Source organism: Bos taurus, chromosome 18 (assembly GCF_002263795.3).
Source record: "Bos taurus isolate L1 Dominette 01449 registration number 42190680 breed Hereford chromosome 18, ARS-UCD2.0, whole genome shotgun sequence".
In the NCBI taxonomy this organism is placed as follows: domain Eukaryota; kingdom Metazoa; phylum Chordata; class Mammalia; order Artiodactyla; family Bovidae; genus Bos; species Bos taurus.
This window is the reverse complement of record NC_037345.1, coordinates 19,669,339-19,687,804: the sequence shown is the minus strand read 5'-3', so window position 1 is coordinate 19,687,804 and position 18,466 is coordinate 19,669,339.

The following is an 18,466-nucleotide window of genomic DNA, read 5'->3' as shown; positions in this document are numbered from 1 at the left end:
TCCTCTTCATTTTCTGCCATTTTGGCAAGAATATTTACAAGGTCAAGTCTCAGGCTTGTGGGATTTTAATTCCATGACCAGGGTTTGAACCTGGGCTTTCAAGGCCCTTAGCAGTGAGAGTACAGAGTCCCAGCCACTGCACCATCAGGGAATTCCCTTTCCATATTAGTGGCACCCCTCAGTTAGACAACACTAAGTTAGCAGATAGGGTTTCCCAGGTAGCTCAGTGGGTAAATAACCCACCTGCTAAGCAGAAGACATGAGTTTGGTCCCTGGGTTGGGAAGATCCCACAAAGTAGGGCATGGCAACCCACTCCAGTATTCTGGCTTGGAGAAGGCCATGAACAGAGGAGCCTAGTGGGCTACAGTCCATAGGGCTGCAAAGAGTCAGACACGACTGAAGCGACTGAGCACACACCCACAAGCTGGCAGATAAGGGATTCAGTACCAATATAAGAGCTCGGGTTGGAAATAATGAAGCTTGCCTGAGTCCCCCCCAGCTATATCTCTGGTGAGCTGTCCAGAAATATAAGGTTCAAATTCAGCTGAAAGCAACAACCTTTTTTCAGGCAAGCTTTTTCTTGAAGTATATCACATACAGTGACTCCCACGCCCTAGAAGTCCTCTTGCACCCTATCTCACCACCACCTCCCGTAACACCAGATGTTAATTTCACCTGTTTTGAACTTTTTAAGTACCAAATCATATACGAGGTACTTTTCTATGTCTGACTTCTGCCTAGTGAACCTAATGATTCTTCCATGTCCTTGGGTGTAGTTGAAGTTCTTTCCTTTTCATTGCCACGTACTGGTCATTGTGTGATTAGATCATAATTCGACTTATCAGCACTGGGCCTTTAATTGTCTCCAATTTTGGATTATAAGTACTGCACTGAGCATTCATCTTTGATGAACATATGTGCTCATTTCTATCCAAAATTTACCCAGGAGTGAAATTGTTTGGTCATAGAATATGCATATGTTCAACTTTAAAAATATTAGCCAGATGTTTTGCAGGCCAATTCTGGAAAAATAAAAATGATTAGAGGCTCCACTTTTTCATACTTAACATGAAAATCATTTGTAGAGAGCCCATGGGAGTTAAAAATAAATATTCTTACAGCTGAAATTACTTATTTTATCAAAGCAAAGAATATCAATGAGAAAATTGGCTTCCTTGTCAGCCAACATCTAGGCACTTGGGGAAGCCCCCAAGGAAACATCTTCCTAAGTCACTTTAAAACATTTCATGTGGGTACGGGCCTTCCCTGATAGCTCAGTTGGTAAAGAATCTGCCTGCTATGCAGGAGACCTTGGTTCAATTCCTGGGTCCAGAAGATCCCCTGGAGAAAGGAAAGGCTATCCACTCCAGTATTCTGGCCTATAGAATTCCATGGACTGTATAGTCCATGGGGTCGCAAAGAGTCGGACAGGACTGAATGACTTTCACTTCACATGTGGGTACACCTAGAGGATTGCAAATGTCTCAAATGCCTCTCTGATCCCCTTCCCAAGGTATCTCCCAGCTCTGGTTTCTAGAAATCCATACTTCATCCACACCATTTTCAAGCTATGGTGCTGATTACTCTTGGGGATGTGTTTGTTTTTAGTAGCTTCCTTGAAGTCCCTTGGACTGCAAGGAGATCCAACCAGTCCATCCTAAAGGAGATCAGTCCTGGGTGTTCATTGGAGGGACTGATGTTGAAGCTGAAACTCTAATACTTTGGCCACCTGATGCAGAGAGCTGACTCATTGGAAAAGACCCTGATGCTGGGAAAGATTGAGGGCAGGAGGAGAAGGGGATGACAGAGGATGAGATGGTTGGATGGCATCACCTACACAATGGACATTGTGTTTGGGTGGACTCAGGCCTGGCATCCTGCGGTTCATGGGATCATAAAGAGTCGGACACGACTGAGCAACTGAACTGAACTGAACTGAAGTGTCAATGGCTGATTCATGTTGATGTATGGAAGAAACCAACACAACATTGCAAAGCAATTATCCTTAAATTAAAGAAAAAAAAAGGTTTGGGAAGGCCATATACAACAGTTATTAAGGACATACATACTTGAGTCAGACAGAGGTTTTGATGCTTGAGTCCTAATGGATGACATTGGGCTCATTATTTCACACCTTGGATCTTGGTTCCTCCATCTGTGAAATGGGCATAATAATGATATCTCAAGGGTCCTAGGGTAGTAAAGAGGATATTCTGAAATGTATGGACAGGAGTAGCACAGTGATAGAAGCTTAATTGTCAGTAAATATTAACTGCAATAAGAATCATTGCTGTGATTATTCTTACTTGCTAATAGTCAGAAATGAGGTGTTCAGAGCTGGGGAGCATTCAACAGTTTCCTGAAGGCACAGTTTTCCCCCTTCTTTTTTTATGTGTCCTCAGAACCTTCACTGCTCAACTGTAGCAGGAGCATTCAGGCTACAAGCACCAGAATCACTTCACATGGAGCCTGCTAATCCTCCTGGCTCTCAGATGTGGTTAGCTGGGGATGGGGATGGCAAAGTGGGGGTGGGGGTGACCAGGTTGCAAACACAGGGCAGCAAAACTGAGCCGCCTGAAGTTTGCAGCCAGAAGCAAACAGGAAACAAATTAGTTCAATCCCAGAATGCAAACCAGTGTTGATAGAGATGCATGGACGAGCCATGCAAGGAAATATGCTGCAATTTCTCATCCAGTTAGCCTAGGAATCAATTCCACAGTACACAGGCCGTGTAGAAGACACTGCCTGCAGGCAGGAGCCTCAGGGCCTGGGACGCCCCCCCTCCCCACCCTGCCCCTGCTTTGGGACTCCCACATACAGCAGGTTCCAGGGTCAGCGTTGAGGGAGGGGTGCTTGCCCCAGATGTACCTGGTCTGTGTGTTTCAGTGCTTGAGAGTCCTGTTCTTGCATGAGAGCTCAGAATTAGACTTTGAGTTTTAGGACATGGATATCATTTCATCCAAAGATTTCGCATCAGGGTACTATGAGTGTGCAGCAGGTGTGGAGGGTGCTGTAAGCATGGTGAAACACTAAAAAGGTGGGATCCCAGCTTCAAACAGAGGTAGTCTTATTCATTTCATATTAGGTTGAACCGTATGACATTGCCATTTCTGATGGTCAGAAGCAGTTCATTGACAATTTCACATGGTGCAACATGTTCTGTTGGTGTTTCATATAAGTTATCATAGGGGCTTCCCTGGTGTCTCAGACAGTAAAGTGTCTGCCTACAATGCAGAAGACCTGGGTTCAATCCCTGGGTCCAGAAGATCTCCTGGAGAAGGAGATGGAAACCTACTCCAGTATTCTTGCCTGGAAAATCCCATGGATGGAGGAACCTAGTAGGTTACAGTCCATGGGGTTGCAAAGAGTCAGACACGACTAAGAGACTTCACCTTCTTTCTTTCCTTATAAGTTATCATTTGATCCCAACATTCTGAAGTTAAATGTATAGGATGTAGTCCAACTTCCGGACTTTCAGATGGGGGCCAGCCTGGATAAGACTTTGCTCCAGCTGTAGAAGAAGGGCAGGGCAGTGGGTTACAGTTGCCATCCGCAACCCTAGGTCAGAGCCTGGTGTACATGAGTGCTGGAATAGCACATAAAGGAAGCAGGTGTGAATTCTATCACGGTTTGTTTCCTTACTTATTCATTTATTCATGACCAAGACTTCATTGTACCATATGTATCAGGTCCTTGACTAAGTCCTTGGTTATAGCAATTAAGCAGATGCAGACTCTCCCCACGGCCATCTCTAGTCCAGTGGGTGAGACAGACGTTAAACAGACAATGCCTGAGTATTTATTACAAGTGTGACAAATGGCAGGAAGGAAACAGTGCAAATGATCCTTGAGGGCTTACTAGGTGCAGAGCACCCGGCTGGCCATCCTGGAGGGCTGGTAGACAATGCACTGCTCACAAGGCTTTGGTATCCCTCCCTTGGAGGTGTTGTCATTTCCTCTTCTGCTGAGCTCAGGCAGGCCATATGACTTGTTTTAGCCAATGAAATGTGAGCATGGGCGATGAGTCCTTCCCAGGTAGAAGACTCAAGAGTCAGTGTGTCATGCCTTCTTCCTCTTCTGCCACAACTGGCTCTTCATTAGCCAGAGTGAAGGTCATGTGGAGCAGAGTCCTCAACCCCCTCACCGTGGATGTGAAATGTGAGCAAGAAATAAATGCTTACGGTTATAATCCCCTAAAAATGTCAGGATGTTTCCTTCAGGTTGTTTCAGCATATACTTGCTTAATACAGAAATGATAAGCACTCACACTCTAATTAAATGATTACTCAGCAAATGACTGTGTACCAATGACTCAACACAAGGTGTGATCAAAGAAGGGCAAGCATGGTCCCCTGAGAGGTCAGTGAAAAGATAGCCTACATGCAAGTCAAGAATGAGGGTGTCTTAAGTACAGACTGACCCACCCTAAAGGCTCAATAGATGGTAACTGCTACTATGATCCTGCTGTGATTCTAGTCCAATTCATGTTTGGGGAATGATTTGTAGGCAGGTTGGACCAGAGCACATCACACTGCCCAGGCCCTTTCTTCATACTCCAGGCATCACTGGCTCGAGAGGCCAGGGCCTCCCTTTCTTAAAACCTCATGATCAGAGAAGAGGAATACTTCCTTCCCTGTGCTAATTTTTAAAATCCTAGGGAAGACTTCCTATTGGTTCAGTTGGAGTCACATGTCTGCTCTTGAACCAATCACTGTGGTCTCTGAGTAAGATACAGCTGAATGAGCCAGCCAAAACTTGGTCCTCTGTTATAGGAAGAACAGAGCTCAGAGTAATTGTGACAGGCAGACTCCCCATTTTTATACGGACTGAGAACCTCCTGTATAGAAGTCGTGTATACACAGACTGAGAATCTCCTGTATAGAAGACTTTGCATTTGGCACCACAGAGAGACATAGAAAACACAAACAGAGGTGTTCTAGGGTTTGAGGAAGCAGAAGCAAGAAAATCTACAGCAGAGATCTTGTCTAGCTTCACTGCATGGACGTTCCCTGTGATCCTCTGCCCTGCTTGGAATATGGCCCTCCTTCCAGAAAGCTCTAGTCCCATCCCAGCAGCTGACTGTCCCCTCCTCCCACCCCTAAGGAGTTAAAAGGCAGTGCAGCTCCATCCTGGGCCTGAGAGCCAAGTTGGATGAGAATGAATGGGGCTCTGTAAGGCATCTTGTAGCTCTCAACTCTGCTCTGCTCCCATGCACTGTGTGCTTGTGGTTTCTGTCTCCTCTTCTGTTTATAGTGCTGGGCAGCTGCTGTATGCCCCAGCCTCTGCCTTCCCTGGGTGTCTCTCAGGGAGACAGAGATGAAGCCATTCAGCCCTTAGGATACATGGCCCAACTCTGTCCACAGTCCCAGGCTTCATAGTACAGGCACTGTAGCCAGAATGAACTGGGTCTAGCCAGAGCCCTGAAACTCACCAGCAGGATAACCTGGAATGTTGGAGCAACTGGGAATCAGCTAGGCAGGAAGCTGCCTGAAATATAATTACAGTGACTTGAAGAAACCAACATGCATTTTTCCTTCATAACAAGAAATCCAGATCTTGTGGTTCAACCATGGAAGATCCAGGAACCCTGAGGATCTTTGGGCCTCTTCTTCATTTGCAAGCTGGCCACTGCAGTGCTGGGCAGCACACCGGTGAGCAGATGCAGTGATGAAGGGAGGGATGGGATAAGTCTGATCGGTCTCCTTTATCAAAAGAGAAAACCTTTCCCCAAAACATCCCCCAAACTTAGGTTCATTGGTCAGACCAAAGGCAGTGGATACTCCAAACTTAAGAGAGTCTGACAAAACAGGTACGTTTACTTCTCTGGTCATCATGATGGAAGCAACAAATAAAAAAGTGCTGGGGCGCTTCCCTGGTGGCTCAGTGGTAAAGACTCTGCCTGCCAATGTAGGAGCCCAGGGGTCAAACCCAGACCAGGGAAGATCCCCTGGGGAAGGAAATGGCAACCCACTCCAGTATTCTTGCTTGGAGAATCCCATGGACAGAGGAGCCTGGCAGGCTATAGGCCGTGGGGTCGCAAACAGTCAGACATGACTTTGCAACTAAACCACCACCATCACCACATGCTGTGAGGCAGCTAAGGCCCAGGGCTGCAGCTGCTGAAGCCTGCCCGTCCTAGAGCCTGTGCTCTGCAACAAGAGAAGCCACACAGTGAGAAACCCGAGCACTGCAGCTAGAGAGCAGCCCCCACGCACCGTAACTAGAAAGAAAAGCTCACACAGCAACGAAGACCCAGCACAGCCAAAAATAAAATAAATAAATAATTTTTTTAAAACTAAAGTTTTGGGAATAACTGTAGGTCAATTAGTCATGTCTGCTTCACAAAGTTACCTCTCTAAGCTCCATGCATTAGTCTGCTAGGGCTGCCATAACAAAATTCCACAAACTAGGTGGATTTGAAAGCAGGAATTTTTTTTGCTTTATTTATTTATTTAGAACTTTATTGCTTCAAAGTTCTAGAGACCAGAAGTCCAAGGACAAAGGTCTTTCTGAGGGTTGAGGATGGACGTGTTCCATGCCTCTCCCCTAGCTTCTGATGGGTTGCTGGCCATCTTTGGTGTTCCTGGACTTGTAGAAGCTTTACCTCCATCTCTCCATTCATTTTCGGGCAATGTTTATTCTCCTCATGTACATATCTGTCTCCAAATTTCCCATTTTTATAAGTACACCAATCTTACTGGGTTGGAACCCACCAATTAACTTCACTTTAATTTGGTTACTTTTATAAACACTCTATTTCTAAATGAGGTCACATTCTGGGGTCCTGGGAGCTAGGATTCAACATAAGAATTTGAGGAGGGATACAATTTTGCGCATCACACCCCAGTTTCCTCCTCTATAAAAAGAGCCTCATGGGACTTCCCTAGTGGTCCAGTGGCTAAGACTTTGTGCTCCCAATGCAGGAGGCCTGGGTTCAACCCCTGGTCAGGGTACTAGATTGTCCATGCTGCAACTCAGACCTGGCACAGCCACATTAATTAAATAAATATTAATGAAAAAGAATTACCAAAAAAAGAGCATCTTAAGAGGTCCTACCTGCACTATGGCATGGGACTTACATGGAGTGATCACCAGGATGTGGCCCCAGAACATACCAGTGCTAAGGGGGTGGCTTCCTAGTTCCACACTATGGATGAGGCTGAAGCCAGGTCTTTATAAAAGGGAGGTGGGGCCAAGGAAGAGGCTGATATCCAGCCCCATCCAGTGTGCCAGTTCCCCCAAAATGATAGCCAAGATTTTCAGCCCAAAGCTTATGAGACAGACATGACTCAAGAACTCACTTGCTGGCAGTCACATTCCAAAATCGCCCCCTCCCACCGTCAGTTCAGGACAGCTGGTCGCCTGAGTCAGTGGGACTTTTGTCTACAGTTCAGGACAGCCCCCACATACTTGGCAGCCCCACTGGGCACGCGTTTCCAGGGCAGCAATCTTTAGCAGCTCCAAGGGGAAGGCGGATCAGGGGCTTCCCCAGCCCTGACCTGGCAGTCTCCTCTCTTCCGTGTAGTGATGGGGCCCACCTCTGGAGTCACTCCTGATGACTGGGGTCACTTCTGATGCCTGCAAGAGCAGGACATGCTGCAGTCGTACAGGTTCTGAGGGACTGTGCTATGCCTCTGCACCATAGTGTTTCGAGTAAATTACAAGGCTCTTATCAGGGCTAGGGGCTTTATTGTTCTGCCAGGACATCTCCCTTTGTCAAAAAAACAATAAGTTGTTGTAAGTAGTACTTTTTTAGGTTTACCATGCAGACAGACTAATTGTATCTTTTAATCTGGGTCAGACTGCTCTTGCTTATTACAAATTGGCTCTGAATCCTAAAAAGAGGGAGGGGGGAGAAATGTGAAGAACATTTGCAAATAATTTAGAGGCAGAATTACCTTCAGATAAACATTATGTCATGTTGGGTTTAAATGCATACCCAGTCCTCAGTCCAGTTAGGCTCTGGTTGACCCAGAGGGAGGCTAGGGACAGAGAGCCCCTCATTATGGATTCTGGGTGCTTACATGAATTGTGAACCAGGGCACCCCATATACAATGGGGCACAGAACCATATGTAGCAGGCTGGATAATAGCCCCCCAAAGCATCAGGGTCTAATTCCTGAAAACAGTAAATGTTATCTCATTTGGAAAAGGGTCTTAGTAGATATAATTAACGATCTTATCCTGGATTATTCAAATGGTCTCTAAATGAAATCACAAATATCCTTCTAAGAGACATGCACAAGAGAAGGCAGAGATAGGTGTGATGAGGCCACAAGCCAAGGAATGTTAGCAACCACCAGAAGCCAGGAGATGCAAGAAACAGATACTCCCCTAAGGCCTCTGGAAGGACTGTGGCCCTGTTGACATCTTGACTTTGGCCCAGTAAGGCTGACTGTGGGCTTTGTCATCCAGAACTGTGAGAGAATAAGTTTCTACTGTTTTAAGCAAGCAAGTCTGTGGAAATTTGTTATAGCAACCACAGGGAACTAATACACCAGCAGACTCCTGTTGATGGCTTCCCTGTGCTCAAGGCTGAAGAGGCCCCCAAGTGATATGGGACATGTCCTAGAAAGAATGGTCATTAGAAAGACATGCCTCACAGTTTAGCTCCTTGTCACCACTTTCCCAGTTTTGTGACCTTGGACAGATGCCTACCTTCTCTGAACCTCAGTTTCCTCACAAGTAAAATAAGGATAACCATAGCCCAGTCTATTTTAAATTGATGGTCATTTCATTTTGAGCTCATACCAAAAGCATTACATTTTTACTCCCTCATCATGTTTTATGTTTTTGATGTCATATTTTACATGCTCTGGTTTTGTGTGTCCCTTAACAAATTATTGCAGATACTTTTCTTTAAAATTTTTATTTCTTTAGCTATGGTCTTTGTTTGTTTAAAGAAATCCCTTGAATATTTCTTATAAGGTCCATTTAGTAGTGATGAATTCTTTTAACTTTTGCCTGTCTGGGAATCTCTCTCTCTCTCTCTCTCTTTTTTTTTCCCTCCACTTCACTTTTTTAGCAGATTTATCAATATAATTCACATGTCACACATTTCGTCCATTTAAAGTTTACAATTCAGTGGTATTTAGTATATTCACAAAATTGTGCAAATATCACCACTATCAATTTTAAAACTGATTTTAGATTTAGATTTTATAATTTATTTTTTATCATTCCCAAAAAGAAGCCCCATATGGCTGATAGCAGTCACTTCTCATTTCCCTTCAAATCTCCCTCACTCATGTCAATCACTGATCTACTTTCTGTCTCTATAGATTTGCCTGTTCTGGATATTTCATACAAAAGGAATAAAATTTTGGCCTTTTTTCTTGCTTAAGAAACACTTTATCTCTCCTTCAATCTCAATATTAACCTTGCCAGATAGTGTATTCTTGGTTGTAATTTTTTTTTTCCTCTCAGCACTTGGAATATGTCATGCAATTCCCCTGTGACTTATAAAGCTTCTACTGAAAAGTCAGCTAGTAGTCTTATGGAGGCTGCCTTATATGTAACTAGTTGTTTTTTCTCTTGCTGCTTTTAATATCCTTTCTTTAAGTTTTGACATTTTAATTGAAATATGTCTTGATATAGTTCTCCTTGGGTTCATCTTGTTTGGGACTCTTTTTTGAGCTTAGATGTCTGCTTCCTTCTCTAGTTAAGGAAATTTTTAACCATTATTTCTTCGAATAGGTTTTCTGTCCCTTTTTCTCTCTCTCTTCTCCTCTTCTTCTTGTGGGGTCCCTATAATGTAAATGTTAGCACACTTGATGTCCCTTAAACTATCCTCATTTTAAAAAATTCTCTTTGCTGTTCTGATTAGGTGATTTCCACTACCCTATCTTCCAGATAACTGATCCATTCTTCTGCATCTTCTAATCTGCTGTGATTGGTTCTTTCTTATGTTTCCTATCTCTTCTTGTAGTTCTTACTGTGTCTCTCCATCCTTCTCCTGAGTTTGGTAAGCATCTTTATGACCATTACTTTCAATTCTTTATCTAGGAGGTTGCTTAGCTCCACTTTATTTCATCATTTTTCTGAGATTTTGTCTTACTCTTTTGTTTGGAACATATACCTTTGTCTCCTCATTTTGCCTAATTCTCTGGGTTTTTTCTATGTATTAGGTAGGTTAGATATTTCTCCTGGTCTTGAAGGAGTGGTTTTATGGAGAAGGTGTTCTGTGGGGCCCAGCAGTGCAGTCCCCTGATCAGCAGACCCAGTGCTCAAGCGGTGTCCATTGTGTAGGCCATGGGCACCACCTCCACGGTGACTGGGCCACGAATGCTGCAGGTGCACTATTGTGTGGGATGGGTCCCTGGCACAGCAGGCTCTAAAGCCCATCTGTGGTGCTCTGGTGTGTAGGGCCAGCCCCTGGGCTGGGATCCACTTTGGAGGGCCTTTGGTGCTGGCCAAAGCTACCTGCTGGGTGTGGCATGGCAGGGGCCACTTTGGTGAATCACCAGCTGGGGTGAGTTTTCAGGTAAATGCTGGGGCAGGGAAAGCAACACTAATAAGGTAGATAGGGAAAGTCAGAAATGGCCCCCACCAGTGCTAGGCCAACTAGGTAAAAGGCAAGGAAAAATGGCACCCACCAGCACATTCTGTACCTGGAGAAAGTTCCAACAGCTCTCTGTCCTTCCAGCACATGCTCCAAAATCACTCAATGAATCTTTTTCATATATAACCCAGTGATTTTCAAACTGTTGCTTCTGGGCTGGGACTCAAAGCAAGTGAGTAAAGAATCTACCTGCAATATGGGAGACCCAGGTTCGATCCCTGGGTTGGGAAGATACCCTGGAGAAAGAAATGGCTACCCACTCCAATATTATTGCCTGGAAAATCCCATGGACAGAGGAGCTTGGTGGACTATAGTCTATGGGATCACAAAGAATCAGACATGACTGAGCGACTAGCACATGGCCTCTTAATAGCAGAGTCTTGGTGTCCTATGACTTCCAACTCTCCCAGTCAAAGCTAGACATGATGAGGTTTGTCTTTCCAGTGCAAGTTCCCCAGGCTGGGATGTCATGTGTGGAGTTGGACCCCTTGCTCCTCAGGGAGGACCTCTAAGGCTGTGTTATCTCTCCTGACTATGGGTTGCCATGCCAGGAGTACGTTTTGGCCAGACCACATCTTCACTTCTCCTACCTGTCTGTCTCAGTGTGGTTTCTTCTTTATGCTCTTAGTGATAGACAATCTTTTTTTTTTTTTTTGGTAGACAATCTTTTATTCTAGTCTTCAGCTATGTTAGTCATAGGTCTCTCAGATATAATTGCTCTATACGTACTGGTGGTTTTTGTGTAACCGAGGAGGGGCGATTCCAGGAGTTTTCTGCTCTGCCTTCTTGTCTTCCTCCTTCCACAAGGGTGGCATTTCCCTTGGTGTGTTTTTGGAGGGTACTCTTGTCTTACTGGAAATTTCACCATTAAAGATTTATTCCTTTGGTGATTTTGAGTGTGGACCTATGGAGAGCTGCTGCTGCTGCTGCTAAGTCACTTCAGTCGTGTCCAACTCTGTGTGACCCCATAGATGGCAGCCCACCAGGCTCCCCCGTCTCTGGGATTCTCCAGGCAAGAACACCAGAGTGGGTTGCCATCTCCTTCTCCAGTGCATGAAAGTGAAAAGTGAAAGTGAAGTCACTTCAGTTGTGTCCGATTCTGTGTGACCCCATAGATGGCAGCCCACTAGGCTCCTCCGTCCATGGGATTTTCCAAGGCAAGAGTACTGGAGTGGGGTGCCATTGCCTTCTCCGCTATGGAGAGCAAATATCACTAAAAAGTCAGTCCTAGCCATTAATAGCTTAGTACAGTTTGCAACTTAAAACCTGTCAGTGGCTTCCTGATGCTCCAGGATAAGCCCACATCCTTTCTATGGTCTCCAAAGTCTCCATGGCTTGACCGTCCAATTGTCTTTTTCCAATTGTTCAGTTTCAGTGGTTCCTCCTGCCTTGAGCCTGATCTCTCTCTTAGAAAGCTTTTTCTCTTGCTGACACCTGAGCTACTGGAGACAGAGACAGGAGCTCTTGTGCTCACTTCTGTGTCCTTATATGAAATTCAGTACCTGGTGCAAATCCTATGCTGCTAGGTACATACTTGTTGAATGAACGGATGAATGAATAAATGAAACTAGTCCATGAGTGATGGCATCAAGAACACAGAAGAGTTTTGTTTCATATAGAAAATAGAAAAGAATAAACAGCAAAGTTGGAAAAACAGGATACTAAAAGAGCTTGCTTAATAAATTTGGTTTGGGTGCATGTAAGAGAAAATAACAATTGCTTAAAATAGATAGGGATTTCTGAGGCAGGTTGTCCAAGGATGACACAGTGCTCCATGGTCATCAAAAACTAAGCTCCCATATTTATGTGTGCACGCGTGCCCAGGTGTGTCCGACTCTTTGCAACCCATGGACTGCAACCCACCAGGCTCCCCTGTCCACGGGATTTCCCAGTCAAGAATACTGGAATGGATTGTCATTTCCTCCTCCAGGGGATTTCCCTGACCCAGGGATAGAACCTGTGTGTTTTGCATCTCTTGCATTGGCAGGTGGATTCTTTACCACCATGCCACCAGGGAAGCCCTCAGTATTTTTATCCCCATGACTGACTTCAATTCTCAAGATTGTGTCAAGGTCCAAAAATGCTGTTAGAGCTCCAGTTATCCCATCAGATTCCAGGCAAGAAAAGGGAGCAAGGGGTAAATGGTATATTATCCAGATAAATAAGTGACTTTCAAGGAGCTGTCCTGGAAGTCCCACCCAATAAGTTGTTTTTACATGTCATTGGCCACACCTACGGGAAGATGTAATATTTTCACTAGACAAATTGCCAGCCAAATAAAATTGTGATTCTATTGATGAAGAAGAAAGGGAGATTGGATGTTGGACAGGTAACCAGCAGTTTCAGACACAGGGGCTAATGCCTTGGAAGAAGAATTCATTTATTCACTTCGCTTATGTACTCCACTCATTCATGGAGAATGTATTTAAGACATTGACTTCCCGGGCTGGATACTAGACAGGGAAAGAAAGGCACAATTATGAAGATAAAGGGAACTGGTCTTTACAACCAAGATGCTCACATTACAGTAAAGTACAAGCTGTGAAACCCAGAGTCAGTATTGGCGAGCACTGAGTTGAAGGGCAGCTAAATGCTGTAGGTGTTGAGAGAGACTTTTTTTCACTAGAAGAGGCTGGAGCAATCCAGAAGGAAGCCCTGATGGAGAGATAAAATTTTGCCAAGTAGGGAAGGTTGTTGTAGAGAGTATATTTCAGGAGGAAAGGACAGCTCGGGCAAAGACATATAGGTTGTGATATGTATGTACCTAGAGAGGAACAACACAGGAGCAAGAACTGAGTGGTGAAAAGTAATCCAGGAAATCATACCAGGTTCCACAGGACTAGCTCCACCCATTGCCCCAGTCTCCTCCCACTTACTCTGGCCCTTTAATACTTATATAAAATGACAAGTTGTTTTACTGATAGTATACTTTTTTGGAAAAAAAGATTCATGAAATCTTTAAGTGCTATCTCTATCACTCAAACTTTTAAAATATTAACATTTGAAAGTGCCCACGAGAGGTACACAAGGACACATCTTATTACAGAGTTTATATAGGTTGCATCACTTCATGGCAAACAGATGGGGAAAAAATGGAAACAGTGACAGACTTTATTTTCTTGGGCTCCAAAATCACTGTGGACGGTGACTGCAGCCATGAAATTAAAAGACATTTGCTCCTTGGAAGAAAAGCTATGACAAACCAAGACTGCATATTAAAAAGCAGAGACATCACTTTGCCAACAAAGGTCAAAGCTTTGGTTTTCCCAGTAGTCATGCATGAATGTGAGAACTGGCCCATAAAGAAGGCTGAGCACCAAAGAATTGTTGCTTTCAAACTATGATGCTGGAGAAGACTCTTGAGAGTTTGTTGGACAGCAAGGAAATCAAACAAGTCAATCCTTAAGGAAGGACTGATGCTGAAGGCGAAGCTCTGATACTTTGGCCACCTGATGCAAAGAACTGCCCATTGGAAAAGACTCTGATGCTGGGAAAGATTGAAGGGAGGAGGAGAAGGAGACAACAGAGGGTGAGATGGTTGGAGAGCATCACTGATTCAATGGACATGCATTTGAGCAAACTCCGGGAGACAGTGGACAGGGAAGCCTGGTGTTCTGCAGTCCACGGGGTCACAAAGAGTTGGACACAACTGAGCAACTGAACAACAACACAAGTTGCATTATTGTTTAATCCTTTGAAAGACTTTAGTCTTAAACATTTTCTGATTTTAAAATCCCAAGATCTTTTTACAAAACTTCCATGTGTCAAGATACCTTTTATTGTAGAATTTGTCTATAAAAATTCATCCCTTGGACTATTTCAATTTGTTTTAATATTAACCACAGCATTTGTACTGCAGTGCTTTTTGAAATACTTATCTTGTTCCCTTTTCTTACCTGGAATCTGGGTGTGAGAGCTGGAGCGTTAGCAACCATTTTGGAAGGTTTTGGATAAAAGTTACATGGGTCTTCTAGCTATGTCTCCAATGAGTCTATTTTGCACACCTCAGGGCCTTGGTTCACCCCTTCCTTTTGTCGGGGGATCATCTCATCAACCCTTTACCTGGCTGATCCCTTCTCATATTTTCTGTCTCAGATAAAAAGTCACTGCTTATAGAGGCTCTTTCCATCATCCTTTCTGAAGTATGTTCACTCTGTTTTTCTCACTCAATATACCTTACTCTGCACTTCATAACATTATGGCAATTAGAGATATTTTACTCATAAGGTCATCTGCTTAATACTTGTCTCTCCCATTAGATCATGAGCTCTGAGAGGCTAGGTTCTTTTTGCCTACCACTTGGTGAAGCTTAGCACAAAATTGGCATTTGCTGGAAATTCACTGGATTAACTAATGTGTGTGTGTGTGAGTGTGTCTGTGTGTGTGCATGTCTGCGTATTATCACCAAAGACTGATAGGGAATCAAAGTCCAAGGAAGATAAAAAGTAATGAAGTGTCTAATTATACTCTTGTATACTTTAATTCTAGAAGTTAATTGGTTATTTGATGAAAGCCCACTGCCTTGGTCAGAGATGTTAGCACAGGGAAAGATTTGATGAGCAGTGGCTTCCTAGTTTGAAATGAGATACATGGAATTCAAGCACATTTATAAAATGCAAACATCAGTTAGCAAAGGTCTAGAACCAGGTACAACTTCTTCCTATGCTTTGGGCATAGCTCAGATGGAGCTATGGAAGTGTGTATGCTCTTTTCGACCCTATGAATTGTAGCCCGCCAGGCTCCTCTGTCCATTCTTTTCCCAGGCAAAAATACAAGAGTGGGTTGCCATTTCCTTCTCCAGGGGATCTATCCAACCCAGGGATCGAATCCATGTCTCTTTCATCTCCTGCATTAGCAGTTGGATTCTGTACCACTGTACCACCTGTGAAGCCCTCCCGTTAGATTAGAATGAACCAAAAGAAGGAAAGGAGGGAGGGAGGAAATCAGAAGAGAGAGAGATTTGCACCTGCCATTTGTCCAAGGATTAGTGTACCAATCACTGGGCTAAATGCTCTACACACCACAGCTCCTAATTCTCCAGCCACTCTGAGATGGTGGGTTTTTTCCCCCCACTTTACAGATGAGGAAAACTGAGGTTCAGACTGGTAAAAATTACTTACCTACTTAAAATTGCAAGACCACAGAGGCAGGGTGTCAAATCCAGATCACATCTCCCTAGAAAGCACATCCTTCCCTTGTCACAATCAGACACTATTTCCAAACCCTGTGGCTCTGAACTTCATTTATGCAGAGGGGCCTTCCATTGATAAATGAAAGAGCAAAAGTCTTAAATGCTGTGTTTGTGTGTGTGCACACACGAGTGTATGAAATGCCATGTAAGCCATAATGAGGAATGTCATTTCTGATGCGATCACTCTGAAAACATTTTAAACGTCCCACCAATCAATGTGGTGAGGCAGTGGAATGGTGGGGGCATTCTTACATCCCTGGTGCAGGTATAAGTTGGTAAAATCATTTACAAGTGCAATTCGCTGTTCTCTAGAAGAACCAGAGATGCACATACCCCATGACCCAGCACTCCCCCACCCCCAGTGTCATTCAGTCCGTTCCAATTCTTTGTGACCCCATAGACTGTAGCCCGCCAGAGCCCACCGGATTCCTCAGTCCATGGGATTTCCCAGGCAAGAATACTGGCATAGGTCGCCATTCCCTTCTCCAGAGGCTCCTCCCAACTCAGGAATTGAACCCATACCTCCTGCACTGTAAGCAGATACTTTACTGTCTGAGCTACCAAGGAAGCCCCACCTGCATGTATATGCTCGAGAAATGTTTTCCCTTTTGCATAAAGACACGTATAAGAATATCCATTGCTATAAAGTTTAAAATGCATAAAAAAGAAAAAAAGAAAAGCTCCAAGACACAGTCTGGAGAACTAACAAAAAAAAAAAAAACAGCTCCCAGAGATTATCCACAGTGAAATGACAGTTTTTGAACAGTTTAAAGCCATCTAAACATATACAAGTGTAGTAAAATTATAAAAGCAGGTAAGGGGAAGTGTGGAGCAGTAGTTAGCCCTAGAGGAAAGGAGAGAAATGGTTTGGGTAAGAGGCTTTGACTGCATTTGCGATGCATCCTGTATTCATCTGAGTGTTGGGTACCCTAATGTTTATGAATATAGTCTCTGGGGCTTTTTTTTGTCATGCCTGACGTGTTTCAGCAGAATACAATTTTAAAAGGGGGAGGGGGAGTAAGTGTTTCAGTTTCTACAAGAAATGACATTGGGAGGGTAAGGCTGAGACCGTACATGAAACTAGAAAAAGCTTCTAATTTCCCATTGCTTGGCCAGAGGCATCGTGTCATTGGCAGGTGGTCCAGCCAGACCCACAGCCCCACGTGGTGATGCCTGCAAGCAGTAAGTGTGGCAACCTCCCAGGATGTCCCCGTCAGCCCTCTGCAAGGCAGCGTGCATTCCCTGGGAAGTCATGTTTCCTCCAGGTGAAGGATGGTATCGCTCCATCTCTGTCACCTGCACGGAGAAGGAAGTGCTGCAGGGAGACAGATGAGGTCATCTATTATCAAGTAGGCAAAAGAGAGACCAAAGAGGCACCTGCAGCTTGCCAGATGTTCTATCAATCATCAGAGTCAGAGGAAGGGAGCTTACTTCTTCCCCCCTGTCCTCTCCCATCCAGCCTCTCCAGAGAAGAATCAGACAAGAGATTGGCTCATGGACCCATGGACCAGTCCCCTCAAAACCAGCCTGAGGATGGGGTGGGAGCATTTCCAGCAACCACAGGAGACATTGCTCCTGGGCTATAAAAATCTGCAAGGTTCATGTACTTGGGTCAGTGCTGAACCATGATGACTATCTTCCCCAGAATTCTTAAAAGAAGACCCAGCTGATATTACACTGGTCATCATCTTCTGCTTCTCCATCAAATGCCACTGTTAGTCAGGAACTGAGCTAAGAGTTCCATCAGCAAGTTTCTCGTTTGCCCCTGGCAACAGCTTTACAAGGGAAGACTATTAATGTCCTGTTCCGGCAGAGGAAACTGAGGCACAGAGAGGTAAGTAACCAACCCAAAGTCCCCCGAGGTGGACCCCGCCAGTGTGCCATCTCCTTCATAGTGACATTGACGAGTCAGTAATACCCTGTTTCTTTCTAGCTGGGAAGGCAGGCACAGTTCCACTGCATCCTTACATTCCAAAGCACCCTGGGCAGGGATGGCACGCCCAGGGCTGTCTCTGACCACACAAGTCCATGAGGCCAAGGTCTTCAAAGCCCAACCTCTCACATGGGAATCCAGGGTAGTTACATGACTTTCCCCAGAACCTAAAAGGTCTTTCACCACCCTATAAATCCTTGGCGATGAGGAAGGCCATGGTTGTTAGGAGAAACCAGAAGCCTAGCAAGACCTAACCCATTCCCCCAGAGACAAACCCAGCCTTTGTGGTCTCCAGAAGCCCCCATCCGCCAGCCACTCCTACTTGCTGACCCTTGGGGATCAAGCAGTTGAGAGTCACAAGCCCTACCACCAACACCACCACACATTGAAACCCTAGTGACTTCCATATCCATGGAGCTTCACCATCTGATCTGGAAACCTCTTTTTACACCTTGGGATGTTCTGTGTCAGTGTCTTTAAGGGGCACCCCGAGAGGAAAATAGAGAACTCAGAGGCAAGTTGTTGCACTTACAGATTTGGCACACAGGCCTAAGGCTCCGGAAAGTCCTAATAGTGCGTTTGGAGGCATCCCACGTATAGGAGAAGAAGGAGCCTAGTGGAGCAGAGATGGCGGCTTTCCTGGCCAAGAACAGAACCATGCTGTGAAAACACAGCCCACTCACCCATCCCCTTCCCTTGCCCTCCGTGACATCAGTGAGCAATTTGGTCCCACAGGGAGAAATTAGCCTTCAGCAGCTCACAGGCGAAGCTCCATCAATTC